At 40.7% G+C, this 15,347-nt stretch overlaps 1 long non-coding RNA gene across 1 annotated transcript in view; it reads left to right on the top strand.

The window, feature by feature from the left end:
- The window catches only part of LOC147711294 (uncharacterized), a 53,753-nt gene extending 43,656 nt beyond the window's left edge, over positions 1 to 10,097 (top strand). Inside the window, exon 4 of the long non-coding RNA XR_015295914.1 lies at positions 7,653 to 10,097. This is a non-coding gene — a long non-coding RNA (uncharacterized LOC147711294). The remainder of the gene's footprint in view (positions 1 to 7,652) is intronic.
- The last annotated feature ends 5,250 nt before the right edge of the window (positions 10,098 to 15,347 follow it).

Raw genomic sequence — 15,347 nt, forward strand, 5'->3', positions numbered from 1 at the left:
CATCTGGATCAGCCAGGATACGGGCCCTCAAGATCCAGGGGGTCCTGACAAGGAACCCTGATATTATTGCCAGTCAACTGTTGAACAGTCCCCATGGTAATAGTGACATCTACAATATATATGCAAGAGGGGTTAGAGATGGGAGGAAATCAGATATCATAATGGCCCTAGGCGAGTTTTTGGACAAACGAGCAGGTGAATCCTCAGTCATATTAGCTGAAGATTTTAATGTAACATTTGAACCATTGGACTGCGATGACAGTGACCTGGCAGCTGAGGAAGACCGTTTAGAACATACCTAACTTAGAGTTATCCCCAATACAAAATGGACAGAAGCAGGGTTACAATTGAAAGCATTCTGTCTATAAAGAGGTATTAGGGTGGCCAATGGCAGCACCATCCCTTATAAAAACGAGATTAGTACTTATAACAATGGCCATCATTCTAGCCAAATTGACTATCTTCTAGTTGAACTAAAGTTATGGCACACCCTTATGGACATGGTTGTTATAGAGCGATTGGAGAGTGGCCAAACCCCACTTTGCTCAACCTTCTGCAATTAGATGAATCAACATCACCCCCTCTTTTAATGTCAACCAGAGATTTGCTAGTTAGCAATGATATGGGTATGCTTAAATCGTCTAAAATAATCGAAAATCCTGATAAACTGTCCTCTATCAACGAAGATGCAGAAGGTGCAGTAGCTGAGATGGTGGCCCTTCATTCTAGCACTCAAACAGTAGGCTTGATAACCACTTTCCACAATTCCTTATTCGGTAAAATACGGTACCACTTTCAGAGACCCTTTAGTGGCAGAGGTCCATACGCCAAACCCTGATTAAACTGGCATACCAACGAATGCAAGGCAGCTCATAAACTTCTAGGGGTAGCCATTGAATCAAAAAACTTGAACATGACAAGGAATGCCAGAAAGACATATATATTAGTCCAGGCCAAGGCAGAAAAAGAGTGGGATGAAGCTAGGTGGCAGGAATTGAAATCAGCATGTGCAAGGAGCAACCTGCCACACTTTTGGTCTCTTGTAAAATGGGGTAGGTGTGCACATCCACCTCTCCCAGAAAACCATGTTGCTTCAAATTCTAAGGTAAAAATTTTGCCGCTCAGTATAGCAATAATACTGAGGAGGAAAGAGAACCCTTAGCACTGGTCCGTTGCTATCCACCAGGCTTGGCTTTTGAGCCAGCTGACGTTCAGGCGCCCTCAATGCAATCATGTGGGGAGAGCCACGGGTATTGATAGTGTTCCTGCTGAAGTTTTCCTACACTATAAGGAGATGTGGGACAAGTACATAATGCTTTTAGCAAATGGGATCTCTCAGGGCACCCCCATTTGTGGAGGGGGTGGAGATTATACCAGTCTAGGGTGACAGATCTCTACCCAGGAACTATCGGCCTCTCAGCCTCATTGATTACATTTAAAAGGTGGTAGCTCGTCTTGTCCTAGGAAAGGTGCAAGAATGGTTAGACGATAATGATATTTTAACCCCACATTAGGCCAAGTTTTGCGAGCACATCAGCACAATAGATCAAGTTATTAGATTTATCTTAATATGTTGACGAACAGTGGTGCTTGGCAAAGGCAGCATGTATGCCACTTTTGTCAACTTAAAATCTGCTTTTGATGTAGTGTCCCCTAACAAGTTATTGTTGGTGCTCCGGGACCTAGACATGCCAATCGATCTGTTAAACCTTTTAGCCCACCTTCATGAGAATAATTTTGCTCATATACGCTGGGACAAGCAAGGGAACATCACAGACCCATTTCCGGTTGACAATGGAGTGTGCCAAGGGTGCGTTCAGTCCCAAACGCTGTTCTCTCTTTTTATTAAAAGCATTGTTAATACCCACTGATACCCCGACCCTGGCAGGTTTAAGGTCCCTATCTTAATGTTTGCTGACAACATGCTTATTATTTCAAAAACACCTAGTGGGCTTTAATGTGTTTTGACTTCATTTGAAGACTTTTGTAAGCTCAGAGGGTTAAAGATTAACACAGCCAAAACCAAACATATGATCTTTAATAAACATTGATCATTTAGGGGTAAAATTATTATGAAGTGGGTGCCTTTAGAGCAAGTGGACTCATTTACTTACTTAGGCATCACTTTGGAGAAAAAGATGAAATGGAGACCCCACATTGAAACAATGGCACTAAAACCCCATCAATTGGCACTAAGCAGAGAATTTAGAACATCTTTGACAAAACCAGTTAATCCTGTTTTGCAGATTTACAATGCAAAGGTGGTGAGCTTTGTCCTATATGGGTCAGAGCTTTGGGGGCTCCGGATGTTTGACTAAGTTAGCTTCTGCTGAAAACAGGTTTCTACAAACAATCACTAGCTTTCCCAAAAGCATTCCTTCCCTTCCTCTGCTTAATCATTCAGGAAGGAATTCCCTGGTTGACTTACCTAGGCTCCATCCCTTAATATATTGGCGTAGAATATGGAGCACCCCTGATTGTTTCATTTACGGGGTCTTGGAGACGGTATCAAGGCATACCACTTCAACAAAATACGCTGGCTCAGAGATATTAAAGGGGCTCAGACGGCTATGGGTCTTCCAAACCTGTGGGATAAACCTTCTAATATGCATTTTCTATCCAAAAAAGCTATAAAGGAAAGATATTAGGAAACGTTGGGGCAAAATACCTTCAGAACAAGCGACAATACCACACAGACTGGGAGTTTTATCTTAACTAAACCCTGTCCTCGTTTTGAACTCTACTAGGACATTATAACTAAACCCCTTGATTGCAAACTTTGGGCCTCATTTATTAAAAGTGATGCATGGCTGCGTGAAAACAGCGATGCATCACTTTTCATTGCGCCCTCCTTGCGACACTAATGATGTGTCATATTTACAGTATGACGCATCATTGTGCAAGGAGTTACAGAAGCGTCAGTATTTCTGACGTATGTGTATGGCGCAAAAGTGACGCATTGCTTGAGTGTGTCACAAAAGTCACGCAACTCCAGCAATGTTTCCTTACGCCTGCTGTGAGGCAGGCGTAAGAAATTCATGCATTTGTGTCCTAGAAGTGGCGCAGTGAAATCTTATTGATTTCACTGCATCACTTCTATGACCTTTTCTTGCGTCAAAACTTCCCCCCTGCATACATTATACCTGGTGCAGGTATAATGTAGCACAGGGGTTTACAAAGTGTCGCATCTACCTAGATGCATCACTCTGTAAATATGTTGCAAAAAGGCACATTTTTCACGCTGCTGGTGCGCATCGGCGGCGTAAAAGTGATGCAGGGCCTCATAAATGAGGCCCTTTATTTTCATTTCAGAGTGCGTATCCTGCCCCTAAAAAAACTTTACAACAAAATGTCACCACTGATAGATAACAGTTGCCCCCATTGCGCCCACATTTTTAAAGTGGATGTGGTTTATTAGATTAAAATCACTGGCTAACCCAAGCAACTAAATATGTAAAATCTAACACCACCAATTCCAACACCACTTGGGTTTGCCTGGGTTGCCAGAAGATTGTTTTTTCTTGTATACCAATTGCAATTTTCACAACATTTAACTTGTTGGTTACTACTGCACTAATGATAAGATGTGCCATCTTTATAGTCTCTGGATACGTTGAAATTCCATATATCAGTGCGTTGCTTTGATTCTCACACGGGGTACTATTCATACGCTATTGCTCATGCCGAGATTTGGTGCCGTCCATCCATCTGAAATGTTAACATCCCCTATTCTGCTGGTGTTCTAATCTATACGTTTTGATCCTAATCAGCTATATTCTATATTAAATGTTATTGACATCTGTAAGACTTATTTGCTTCAGCCCTCTGAGCTGTGGTCTTTAACCTATTGAATGTTCTTATCACGTATATCCGCTGCTTCCTAGTGGTTTAATAATAGGATTCAGTTTTTAAACCGTATTTTTGATGAATTGATCATTTTTAAAATGAATGTTCCTGTTGGATGGAAAAATGATTTTTATTGCTCACTTGTATTTTATGCTGTAAAATGCTTTATTGACGAATTTGTTAAAATAAAGCTTTTGATGAAGATGATGAATTTCTTTACATCCACCCATGAATTTTGGCTCATTCCCAGATTTACTAAAGCTAGTAAACTTGGGAATGTGTCAAAAAGTACGCCTTCCCGAAGCAGGCATAACTAGTGGAAATATCTTTATTTACTTGTCCCATGTATTTCCTTACTTCTGCAGCACACATGGAAAGAGGAACATGCCTTAAGGATTTTTTTTATGCAGGTATCCCTTCCTGTACAAAAACAATCCGCCCACAAAGTGGGCACCCTTGCTAAATGCTGCAAGGATTCCTACATTGGCGCCAGGCAGCATGCAGTGGGCCTGCGCTAGGAGACAGCGGAAATGCATTCTATCTTAGAAGATATGGTGTATTTCTGGAGTTTCCCTTTCATGCAAACCACTTTAAAAATGTACTTTAGGTTGCTTTTGACCAATCTGGCTAAAACCTGTTCTGTCAAGGATCACACTTACAGAGCACAAATACACACTCTTGGATGCGAGAGTTCACAACTCTGAGTCAGAAGACAATGCCTTGCATCTAGGCCCTCGAAAGGCAAATGGGTGTTAACTACTAACCACTTAGCAGTGATTAGCTATCTCAGTATGGACAGGAATAATTGGCAGAACAAAGGGCAGCCTTAGCACTATCTAGTTTGACTTGGTGATGCCAAGGAGGAGTTCTTCTATTGATCCACAGAGTCCTCCTAAACATTAGGTTCCAGCCAGAGTAAAAGGAAAAAACAGTAATGTCAAGGTCAGGTGTGGGAGTGGCCAAAAACATGAAGAAAGACCTTTCTAATGGCAGCTGGGTTGTACCCTTTTAAGAAAAGGTACTCCTCGCAATTTCACAGTAAGGTAAAGAAAAACACTCTTCCATTCTTGGATTAGCGCTAAGGATAAACCCCCACCACTACCTTCTTAGAGCATTCCTGGATGTGGGAATACTCCATCCGAAAAAGGCAGCCCCACTGGAAGAAAAATCCTGATTTTTGAGTCCTGGAACTGCTCTCTAAAGGACAAGTGGTTGTTCTCCAGTTTTCCTGCTTCACTGACACAAAAGGAAGACGAACTCCTGACTCCAAGATGGCCCATCTGTCTTATGAGGACTAGACTCTGAAACAAACCTGACTTGAGAGACACCTGGAACTTATAAGTTTGTCCTTTGGAGCTTTTTAGCTGCAGGAAAGACCAGATGAAGCTTCCCAGTAGTTGGACACTAAGGGCCTTATTAAAGAAAAAGTTCCTTAATATAAGTTTGGCGGCCGGCCGCCTGAGAACCATGTCTGCTTTGTGCATGCCACTGCTGTGGCAGCAATTTACTGCATGCTATATTATGAGTTGGTCTGTGGCAAATGCTGAACGTGACCGGTCTACCCGGTGGAACCTTGATGGCCTGCAATACTGTTGGTACCAGGTCGGTGGTCTACCCGTGGAGTATTCTGACTCCAAAGTCGTACTCCCGGTCTCATAGCGTTGCTCAACAAAATGTGGTTGCACAACAGTGGTAAAAGTGTTTTTTTGCCCAGGTAAGCAAAAAATATAATTTTTTAAATGTGACCATTTGATGGATTTAAAACTACACCCCTGATGTGCTTTGTCAAGTGGACATGGCTGTAAATCATATTATAAAATGCACCCCAAGTCTGACCATCATCCTTTGCTTCCAAACTGCAGCAAATCAGACAGCCTTTTGCTGCCCTTTTTAGATAAGGCACCCCTTTTTCTTCTTCACATTCATCACTCTCCACCACCTGTAAATTAATGTTTTGTACCTTTTTCCTCTATCACTTGTTTGGTCTTCATTCACATACTCACCCACATTATTGTTATTTTTCACCATGCCTGCAAAAAAAAAAGAATTGCTTCGCTGAGCAAGAGTTGACAGTCATAGTGGATGAAATTATTAGAGTAGAGCCGCACATTTTAAGGCCCATGTCCAGCAGACGCCTCAAATACAAATATTCATAAAGATTGCACAAAGATGCACGAAGAAAAGGCATACAATATGCACAACAAGAAAACACAAATGAATGTGAGAAGCTTTACTTGGCAAGTTGATGGAGTGTGAAAAACACTTTCTCCTTCTCAAAAGATCCTTCTTAGCCTTGTATACAATCTCAGGTGGTCTGTAGTATCAGATCCCATATGCGTGAGTCAGAAATTCCAAACGGATAAGAGGGAGAAAGCAGAACTCGAACATCAAAAACGAGTTCAGAAATTCAGTAGAAGTTTTTCGCTCCGAGCGGCCATCCACAATGTGATAATCTCGTCAAGCATCCAAACACGCCTCAAATAGAAATGTGGAACAGGCTAGCCAACAGAGTGGATGCTGTTGGTAACACCATGTGTTACACTTCAATAACTACACAATATCAAAATGTCCTGTGGCAATGTGTACTGTTGAATTTAAGACCACATGTAACAAACTCCAGAACATGCCACATGTTGCAATGCTGGCTGTAAGTGCATTTCCATTAATATATCTATCCAAGATCCATTATAAGTGTTAACGTGTAAATTTATGGTCCATCCTAAATGCATGTTGCCAATAGCTATGGTATACTGATCATTTGTCAAGTGTTACTAAAGTGACCTTGACGTTACTACAACTACCTTGAGGTCCTGTCACTCCAACTCCTACCAAGATTCTAGACTGCTTTTGCACCTTCTCACTTGACGGCTATCTTACCACTGTTTTACACTAGTCATGCAGCTTACCTCTTCTCAAGTGTTGCTAAAGTGAGATTGAACTGTCTACAACTACCATGAGGCCTTGTCACTTCAACTCTAACCAAGATGCTAGAATACTTTTGCCCCTTCTCACGTGTCAGCCATCTTACTACTGATCTATACTAGTTATGCAGCTTACCTTTTCTCAAGTGTTGGTAAGTAGAGATTGATAAGCTACCACTACTACCATGAGGCCTTGTCACTCCGACTCTAACCAAGTTGCAAGACTGCTTTTGCCCCTTCTCACTTGTTGGCCAGCTCACCACTGACCTACACTATGCATGCAGCTAACCTTTTCTTAAGCATTGCTAAAGTGAGATTAAACAGTCTACAACCACCATGGGGCCTTCTCACTCCAACTCTAACCAAGATGCTTGACTGATTCAGCCCTTCTAACTTGTTGGCCATCTTACCACTAATCTTCACTAGTCATGAAATATGCAATGTACAGTAAATACTCCACCCAAATATGTGTCTGACTTCTTTGCTTGATGGTGACCTGGACCCATAAACTGAATCTATTGATGGCATGACAATACTATGTCAGCCATGAAGTAAACTCAGCTCATTAGCACTGCCAGATGACCCCTAGGCATTGGAATGGAAAATAAACACATAGTATAACTATATTATGTTGGTAGTTGAGTTTTAGAAGTGACATCTCCCCTTAAGCCAAAATGCCACATAGGTTCACATCTAATGAGCGGGTGAAATCTAATACTTTGATTGAATGTCTACAAATGTCTAGTAACCAACTTCAACTTCAAGCTAATAGCTGGTAATACTAATGTATAACTATTTTGTTCCATTCTAGGTGCCCATTAACTTTGGCACAAACAAAGTGGATGTAGATCCCCACCATTAACAATGTTCTCCATTTCTTAACAGGTCAGTTCACCACTACAAAGGAACAGTGGTTGGAAACCAACCAGAATTCCTCTACTCCCCAGCAAGACTCCCTCATAGATGAAATCGCTCCTGAAGTGATGACATGGATGGTGGTCCTGGCCCATCTGGTCAGCCTGTGCAGATGCCAACAGTGGGGCTCGTGCCCACAATCACACCTTCCACCACAACTTTGACAACGCTGCCAACCACTGGCCCCTACATGTGTACCTAGCACAGTGACTACCATCCTGTACCCGCCAGTCCTAGTTTCTGATCTGGCTAGTACCACTCCAGCACTAGAGGAACCAGTACCCAGTGGGAGGTTGCAGTCGGTGTAAAGTACAGAGGGCTGGTGGGGGTAGATAATGAAGTAGGGTAAATGTGGGCCCCAAGAGAGATCCTGCTGATGACAAAGACAGCCAAGCTGCCATCACCCAAGTCCCAAATCCGGGAAATGATGAAGCTGAGGTGGGACACATACCATAAGGTTGCTGACACACTGTGATGGTGCACATTGGCCCCCAGAACAAATGGACTCTACCATAATGGTTTTATCAACCATGATTGAAGACTTTTCATTTTTGTTGTCACCATTACTTTTTTCACTTGATTTCTTGGGCTTGTTCACCGAAATAAAAATGCATGTCACCAAAGCATTGTCTCCTCTTGCAATCCTCACATATAACATTGAGAATGTTCTACCATCTGAACTTTGCAATTTTAAGATTAGGGCTTCTTTAAGCATGGATATGTTGTCTGTAAAAAAATGTAAATCAGAATCACTACCATGTCACAACAACACATTCATACAAGTGTCTTGGCTTACAACATCTTTATTCCATATTTCAAATCATAGGCTGGCATGATGTCAGCCACATAGAAAATGCGATATGTTTCAGTTATACTGGGTCAGTGATCACATATTCAGGCTCTCACAACATGGAAGGAGGGGATACATCCGACAATATCCCACACAATAGGCAACAACAAATTAGGTCTACATCATCATCTGGAGCCATTTTGACCACCTCACCAAAGGAACTCTACATCTAAGTAATAAATATACGAACACAGACCAGGATAATAGTTGCAGACCACAGTGTCATTTCATTTCAATGTTGATTGGATCTTGTGGAATGTCACAAACAAATGTCAGTGATGTGCCAAAAAGCACTTTGCACTACAATGAGAAGACATAGAAACAGCTACATCCAGTTCATAGACAATGAGGAATTAGCCAATGTGAAGGCTGGACGGCATGATTTGGGCACAACACAACATTGTGTTTAATCACATGATGGCATAAGAGCCAAGCACCATAAGGAGCAAGTCCATTGGAATCCAGATAAATTCCATTCAATAGCTAGGCAAGCTGACTTGGTACCGGCTTTGTATATCCATATTCTATTATCAACAACAAAAGAGTAACAATCAATGTGCAATGCAACTACGAGTAAGAGGATACTAATTCCTTATAGCCCATAGATTTAGAAAAGGTGCTTGTGAGAGGGACTATGACAAAAAAGGGAACCATCATCTCCCAGTTAGGCTCTGAGTGAATTTTCCAGATTAATGCCCTTATATACGTACAATTCACATTGCCCTTATATCGGCACATAAATAAATCCCTTATTTAGGCATAGCCCATGCTACCCAAATACAGGCATGGCTACTTTCACCTATACCAAACGTCACATCGATTTCTTGGAAAACCAGCTGAAGCAGTTAGGAAACTTGCCCTTGCTTGAATATTGATTTGTCCAAGTACTCAGTTACTTTACAAAGAAAAACTATTCCCTAGGGGTTCATTCCTGACGTTCATATGCCCACCTTTACGTCAAACTATTGCATTCCCAAACACCTTCAAGGTATAAATATACCTTCACTTGCTCTAGCAAGATACGGTGGTTCAGAGCAGTTCGAAGACCTACTTGCCCAACGCAACTCGCTAAAGGAGTGCAGAAGGAAGTCAGCTCTCCAACTGACGCAGTGATCAGGAAGCTGCCCTTCTCCTCCCGAGAATCCAGCCCCAGTGTTTCCGGCTCCCCTTATGGGGTATTGCGAAATCGAGTCCAGAGACAGAAATTCCAGGCCTCCTTCATTCTAACAAGATATGGAGCTGATTAGAACCTAGAGAAACCTTTGGTAGATTCTTGGCAAAAACTAAACCTATGTTACACAATACTTACTTCTTCCCACGTACTAAACTTAGGTTAGCTACATTGGGGTAGGCATATTTTAGAAGCACCAGTTGAGTATTTTAGTCAATGTTATTTATGTATGTATTTTTATATGGCTTAGAAAATATACAATGCTCTTACAGTATTATTCCATATTACTGTTTACGCTGTATGCATTATACTTTGCCGTCTGCATAACGATTGTAGCAGTTCACCTCTCTTGCATGAGAAAGAAGACTGTTCAATAAACCCTTTTTATTGAAAACGCCTGTCTCATTATTTCTCTGCATCTCTTTGAAACGAAGCATGCACGATTGACTGAGTGAAATACTTATCTACTGTTTCCACGACTCTGAGAGATATATTCTTATTCTTGGGAACAAAGTTGTCATGTTGATGGTTGTCAGAAACTAATCCCTTCTTGTGTATTCGAGAAAGTTTCTAGTGACCTCTGAGTTAGCTGGCACACTCACAATTAAGTTTAGTATATTCCATAGAGACGTAGTTGATCTCAGTCCTACTTCTAATCTATAGGATATATTATGCCAATGCGCAGAGCCTATGGGGAATATAGGAACTACACTACATGGCACCTAACGTTTGGTAAGGCACTAATTTAACCCTAGATACTAAAGTAACTCAATCGTGCTTTTCTCAGAGACCCATTTTTCCGTAATACTCCAATAGACGTCTGGAGTGGGTAAAGGATAATATCCGCCATAACTGAGTAGGAAGAAAAATCCTATGTATCAGTTTTTGGTTTTTCAACGTTGAAGGATACAGTGTTCCAAAATATTGTGCACCTTATCTTTGTTTCCTTGAAGCTTGCTCTGCAACTTTCATTAAACAATGTCGAATAATTGCGACAACGCTGCTACCGGTGGAGCGGCAGCAGATGCAGCCGTACAAGTTTTAAACTTTACAGGTTTCCAAGGGACCGACGAGGATGCTATAAGCATTCCAGAAACTTTAGGGAAAGCCATCACTATAAAACTCATATGAAATAGACTATCAACAAGAGGTGGTAGGGTAGTTTTTGTGATAGAGGCACATGAATATCATCAGACAGAGGTATTCTATTCATGAATAGTCTTCCCTGAAGCAAATCCAGGAACAAAAGTGTTTCACTTTTACAAAGAAGATGAACCACCAGAGGAATGCATTCTTTTCGAGGATATATAAATTCCATTAACATACCAATATCATGCGGTTTGGTTTAAAGGCGCCCTAAAAATATACATCACATTACCAGGCTCGGTCCACTAGGTAGACCAGTAGCAACATGGCTAGCTTTAGCCAACTACAGACCTGACCCTGACATTGAAGCAATGTTAGAATTAGTAATATTCAAAATGTAATTGAATTATATAGTTAAAGGTCTTTATTAAAAACACTCCTACTCCTCTTAAAAAGAAGTGGGAGAACACTAAACAAACTTCTTAAGAGAAGCGTTCTCAATCCCAAGGTAGGTCTCCTCAAAAGGAGCCCTCTGAAAGGAGGTATAACCTCGGGAATGGGGGTAATTTGAGAAAACCTGATAGATATCAAGGTACTGATACACGTTTCTCTCGTACCTTCAGACTTCCTCACAGAAATTGGAAAGAAGAGGACGGTCAGATAAAGACATATAAGATAAATAAGAAGACTCAATTCACCAAAAAGAAGGTAGCAGGTCTAAAATCAGACATGCCGAGGATCTTGAAGACACAACTCAAGAACGGGGAATGGGCTCAAGCAACGCTGGACAGAGCAGCAGAAGTCACCATAGCTCGCAAGAACTTGAAGGATCATCTGGAGACAATGGACTTTAATGAGTACATCCAAGTTGAAACCGCGGATACCAGGGTTAGTGTCCCACATAAGTTATTTTAAGGAACACTCAGGATGGAGGGGGACCTAACTGAAAAATAAGAGCACTCTTTTGGGAGCGGCTCTCTCAGGGTTATGATATTCTACTAGCTGAACAAGACTGGCCACCTGAATTTGTCAGGGAGTGCCCACATGTTATTTTATTTTTAATTTGTTTAATGAGGTTTTTCATAAGCAAGTTCATACATCTGTACACTTTCGTTATACACATTATTACAATTGTAATAGAAATGGGCAGTAGTCCAGGCTACTGCATTATATAAAAATCATGTAGGATTGGATGAGGATTCTCCACACCATAGAATCCAGTTAAAAAATCAACCAACTGCACAAAGGCAGTTCCCAGTTAAGCAAGAAGCTAAAATTCAGGTCAGGGGGATATTAGATAGGGAGATATTAGATCAACTTGAATACCAAGGGGTGATTGAAACTTGCACCTCATCCATGAACAATCCTTTGTTTCCTGTCTCCAAACCAGACAATACATATCGCCTAGTTTTGGATTACAGACATCTAAACTCTTGTTGCAAAACTTTTGCAGTACAAAATGCACACAGTGCAGCACTAATGAATAACATTGTGGGTTAAAAATACCAAACCATATTAGATATTTGTAACGGTTTCCTCTGTCAAAACATTGCACCAGAAAGTAGGTACTTGACCGCTTTTTGAATTATGGGGACACAGCGTCAATTATGTCGTCTCCCACAGGGATTCAAGAATAGTCCCGGGTTATTTTCAGCCACAGTAACAGAGTTACTATAAACCTATTGTGATGAGGCATTATCATATGTCGATGACATCTATCTAACAGACAATGACTTGGATAGGCACTTGAACAGGGTGAACACCATAATATTGGGCTTTGCCTCTAAAGGGTACAAATTCAATTTTAAGAAGTCACGAATTGCCCATTTAAACGTACTTTTTCTAGGATGCAAATTATCAAGTGAAGGCAAAAGCCTGGTAGCAAACTTGCTAGAAAAATGTGCGCTGCACCAACCTCCAAAAGCGCTGAAAAACATAGTCAATTATAGGTTTCCTGAATTTTGGAAGAACTTACATTCTAAACTACGCAGAAAGGGTTAAACCTCTCTACGAATTAATCAAACCTGATTTCAAAACATTTAATTGGACTCGAAAACACACAGACATTTTGCATATTAGCAACAAAACATTTACAAACACATGTAAACGTATGCAACTTAGTGATCCGAATCATTCCAGGACAATGGGGATTCACATACTTAACCTTTAATGAAGGAGAAAAAGTACCAATAGCTTACAAACCACATTTGTACACACAAGCAGAAATGAAATTCACTTCAACGGAAACAATTCTGACAGCGGTTCAAAGTGCAGTAGCAAAAGAGAGAGCCCTCGCACAGGGTAAGCACATTATGGTCGTTACACCTGTACATGCCTTAGAGGCAGTGACAAAAGCGAGCATTCCGAATGGTAAAGCTTTACATCCTAGATGGATACAATGGATTAATTCTCTTTCTGCAACAGCCGTTAAATACGTTTTTGACCCTTATTTGAAAACACAAGCATTTTTACAATATGAACAAGATTGTCCTCTGAGATTCTGCCTCTAGAGCAGTATGAACGTATAATTTAGACTGACGGATCAGAGCAACCCGCAACGGGGGGTAAAAAGCTTATAGTGCTGCGTGAGCGATTGTTGAAGGTCGCTGGCCCTTGGTAAATTCCGACCAATGGTCACTAAAACGCAATCTCTTAGAGATTGTACAGCTCAGCGAGCTGAACTACAAGCATTCAAGATGGCGCTTGAAAATACTGATAGCAAATTCCCCACACTCATAGTGTGCGATTTGTATTATTGCGTTAAATTTTACAATGAATACTTGCAAAACTGGATTCAAAACGATTACAAAGAAGCAAAAGGTGGCACATTCAAGCATAAGTTGGTTTGGGAACAAGTAGCTTACTTCTCAAGCCACACAAATCATCTCATTGTGAACAAAGAGACTTGTCATCAATGAACATCACAGCCATTACTATACCTGGTGGTATAGCTTGGGACAGAACTGAATATGACATTCTTGGTCCGGCGGAGCTGTTGAAGATTCCACACCAGTTCAAGATTTTCTTGAATGACTTTGTTTCATCTAGTACCTTTTCTGATGATTGGGACTTTGAGACTGTTAATAATATGATGTCAGACTTAGAAATGTCTGCAAAGTTTACAAATCATGAATACTTAGAAGGTTCATCAGATTATGAGCAAAAATATTGTTATAATCACTATAATCACTATGGTCATCATTTCTTGCACAAATTATCAAATCCTAAAAAGGTATTAACTTATAACCAATGGGAACACTGTCCTACACCACCAAAGGGTAGCCCAAAAACATTTTATGGCAAATTTCCATACTTTTCAGGTTTTAATGTTTCAAATCCAGAATCATTTTACTTTAAAAATTTTAATAGGACAGGAATGAAAAGTATGTTGACAAATACCAAGCAAATTTATTCTGCGGCCTTTTATGCTCAGCTGTCTTCATTAGGTTTCGAGTTTTGGAAAGACAACATTGAGGCAAAAAACTGTCTGGGGCACAAAAGACTGGAAGGTGCAGGGCTTAGAAGCTTTATTTAGAGCCTGCATAATCCCAGACCAAATAATGTTTTTGAATGACACTGTCCAACAGACATCTTGTCTTGGGTTAGCCAAGATCAAGGAGTTAAACAAACTGTCAATGCCTACACCTACACCTGATATCAATAACACTTCAGTGGAGGAGGTCGACGTATATACTATTTTGCTTCACAACAGAACAGATCCAGATTGGAAAAAATGGTTAATCTGGCCCACAGACACAAACAACTGTCAACATAGATTCCTGAATAAGACACAAGGGTTCATATTCACTAGGCCAGGTCCAAGATATGGTCAGAGGCAGCATCCAGGAATAATAACAACATACAGTGTAGGGAAACTGTGCCTTGAATATCTACACAAGTCTACACTAAAGGAAGTAAAACAACACTTATATTTACTTAAAGATGGCGCTTATCTTAGGGACTTCTTACAAGGACCTATTAAACTGCGTCATAAACGTTTTATATAAGCTGGTATCTATGCTCCTTATAATGAAGCATGGAAGAGTATGCAAGTAGAGACTGCAGAACGAATACGAGAAATTGATCGTATTAATTTGGAGAAATCTCTCTCTGTAGTTGACAATGGCTAAACGACTCTGTCGTCCAGGATATATTCTTTGAACAGCATAGTATCCTCTGCCATAGACATAATGGAACACGACTTGGTCTTGTTGCAACATGGTCAGTCGCAACTACGTTCTATAATGCTATTAGGCTGGACGTTACAAAACTTTCGTTCAGGCTATGTGCCTTGGCTTGTAATCAATACCACGTCACTGTTTTCGGAATTCAATCTCACTGATAAACAGATCAAATTGGCACAGAGGGGAGAAGACTATATGGTGCTGAGCATTGAAAAACTGGAAATATTGCCATTTACAGTGGCTGAAAAGCCAGCAATTGAATGGATAATACATGGTACAATCACTCTGCCTGTTATAATTTTCCATTTTCAGTATTGCTTAAAACATATACCAGCAGGCATATATGAAAGGTTGGGTAAAAAATACATCAAGAC

The sequence above is a fragment of the Lissotriton vulgaris genome, chromosome 5, assembly GCF_964263255.1.
Source record: "Lissotriton vulgaris chromosome 5, aLisVul1.2, whole genome shotgun sequence".
NCBI lineage: Eukaryota > Metazoa > Chordata > Amphibia > Caudata > Salamandridae > Lissotriton > Lissotriton vulgaris.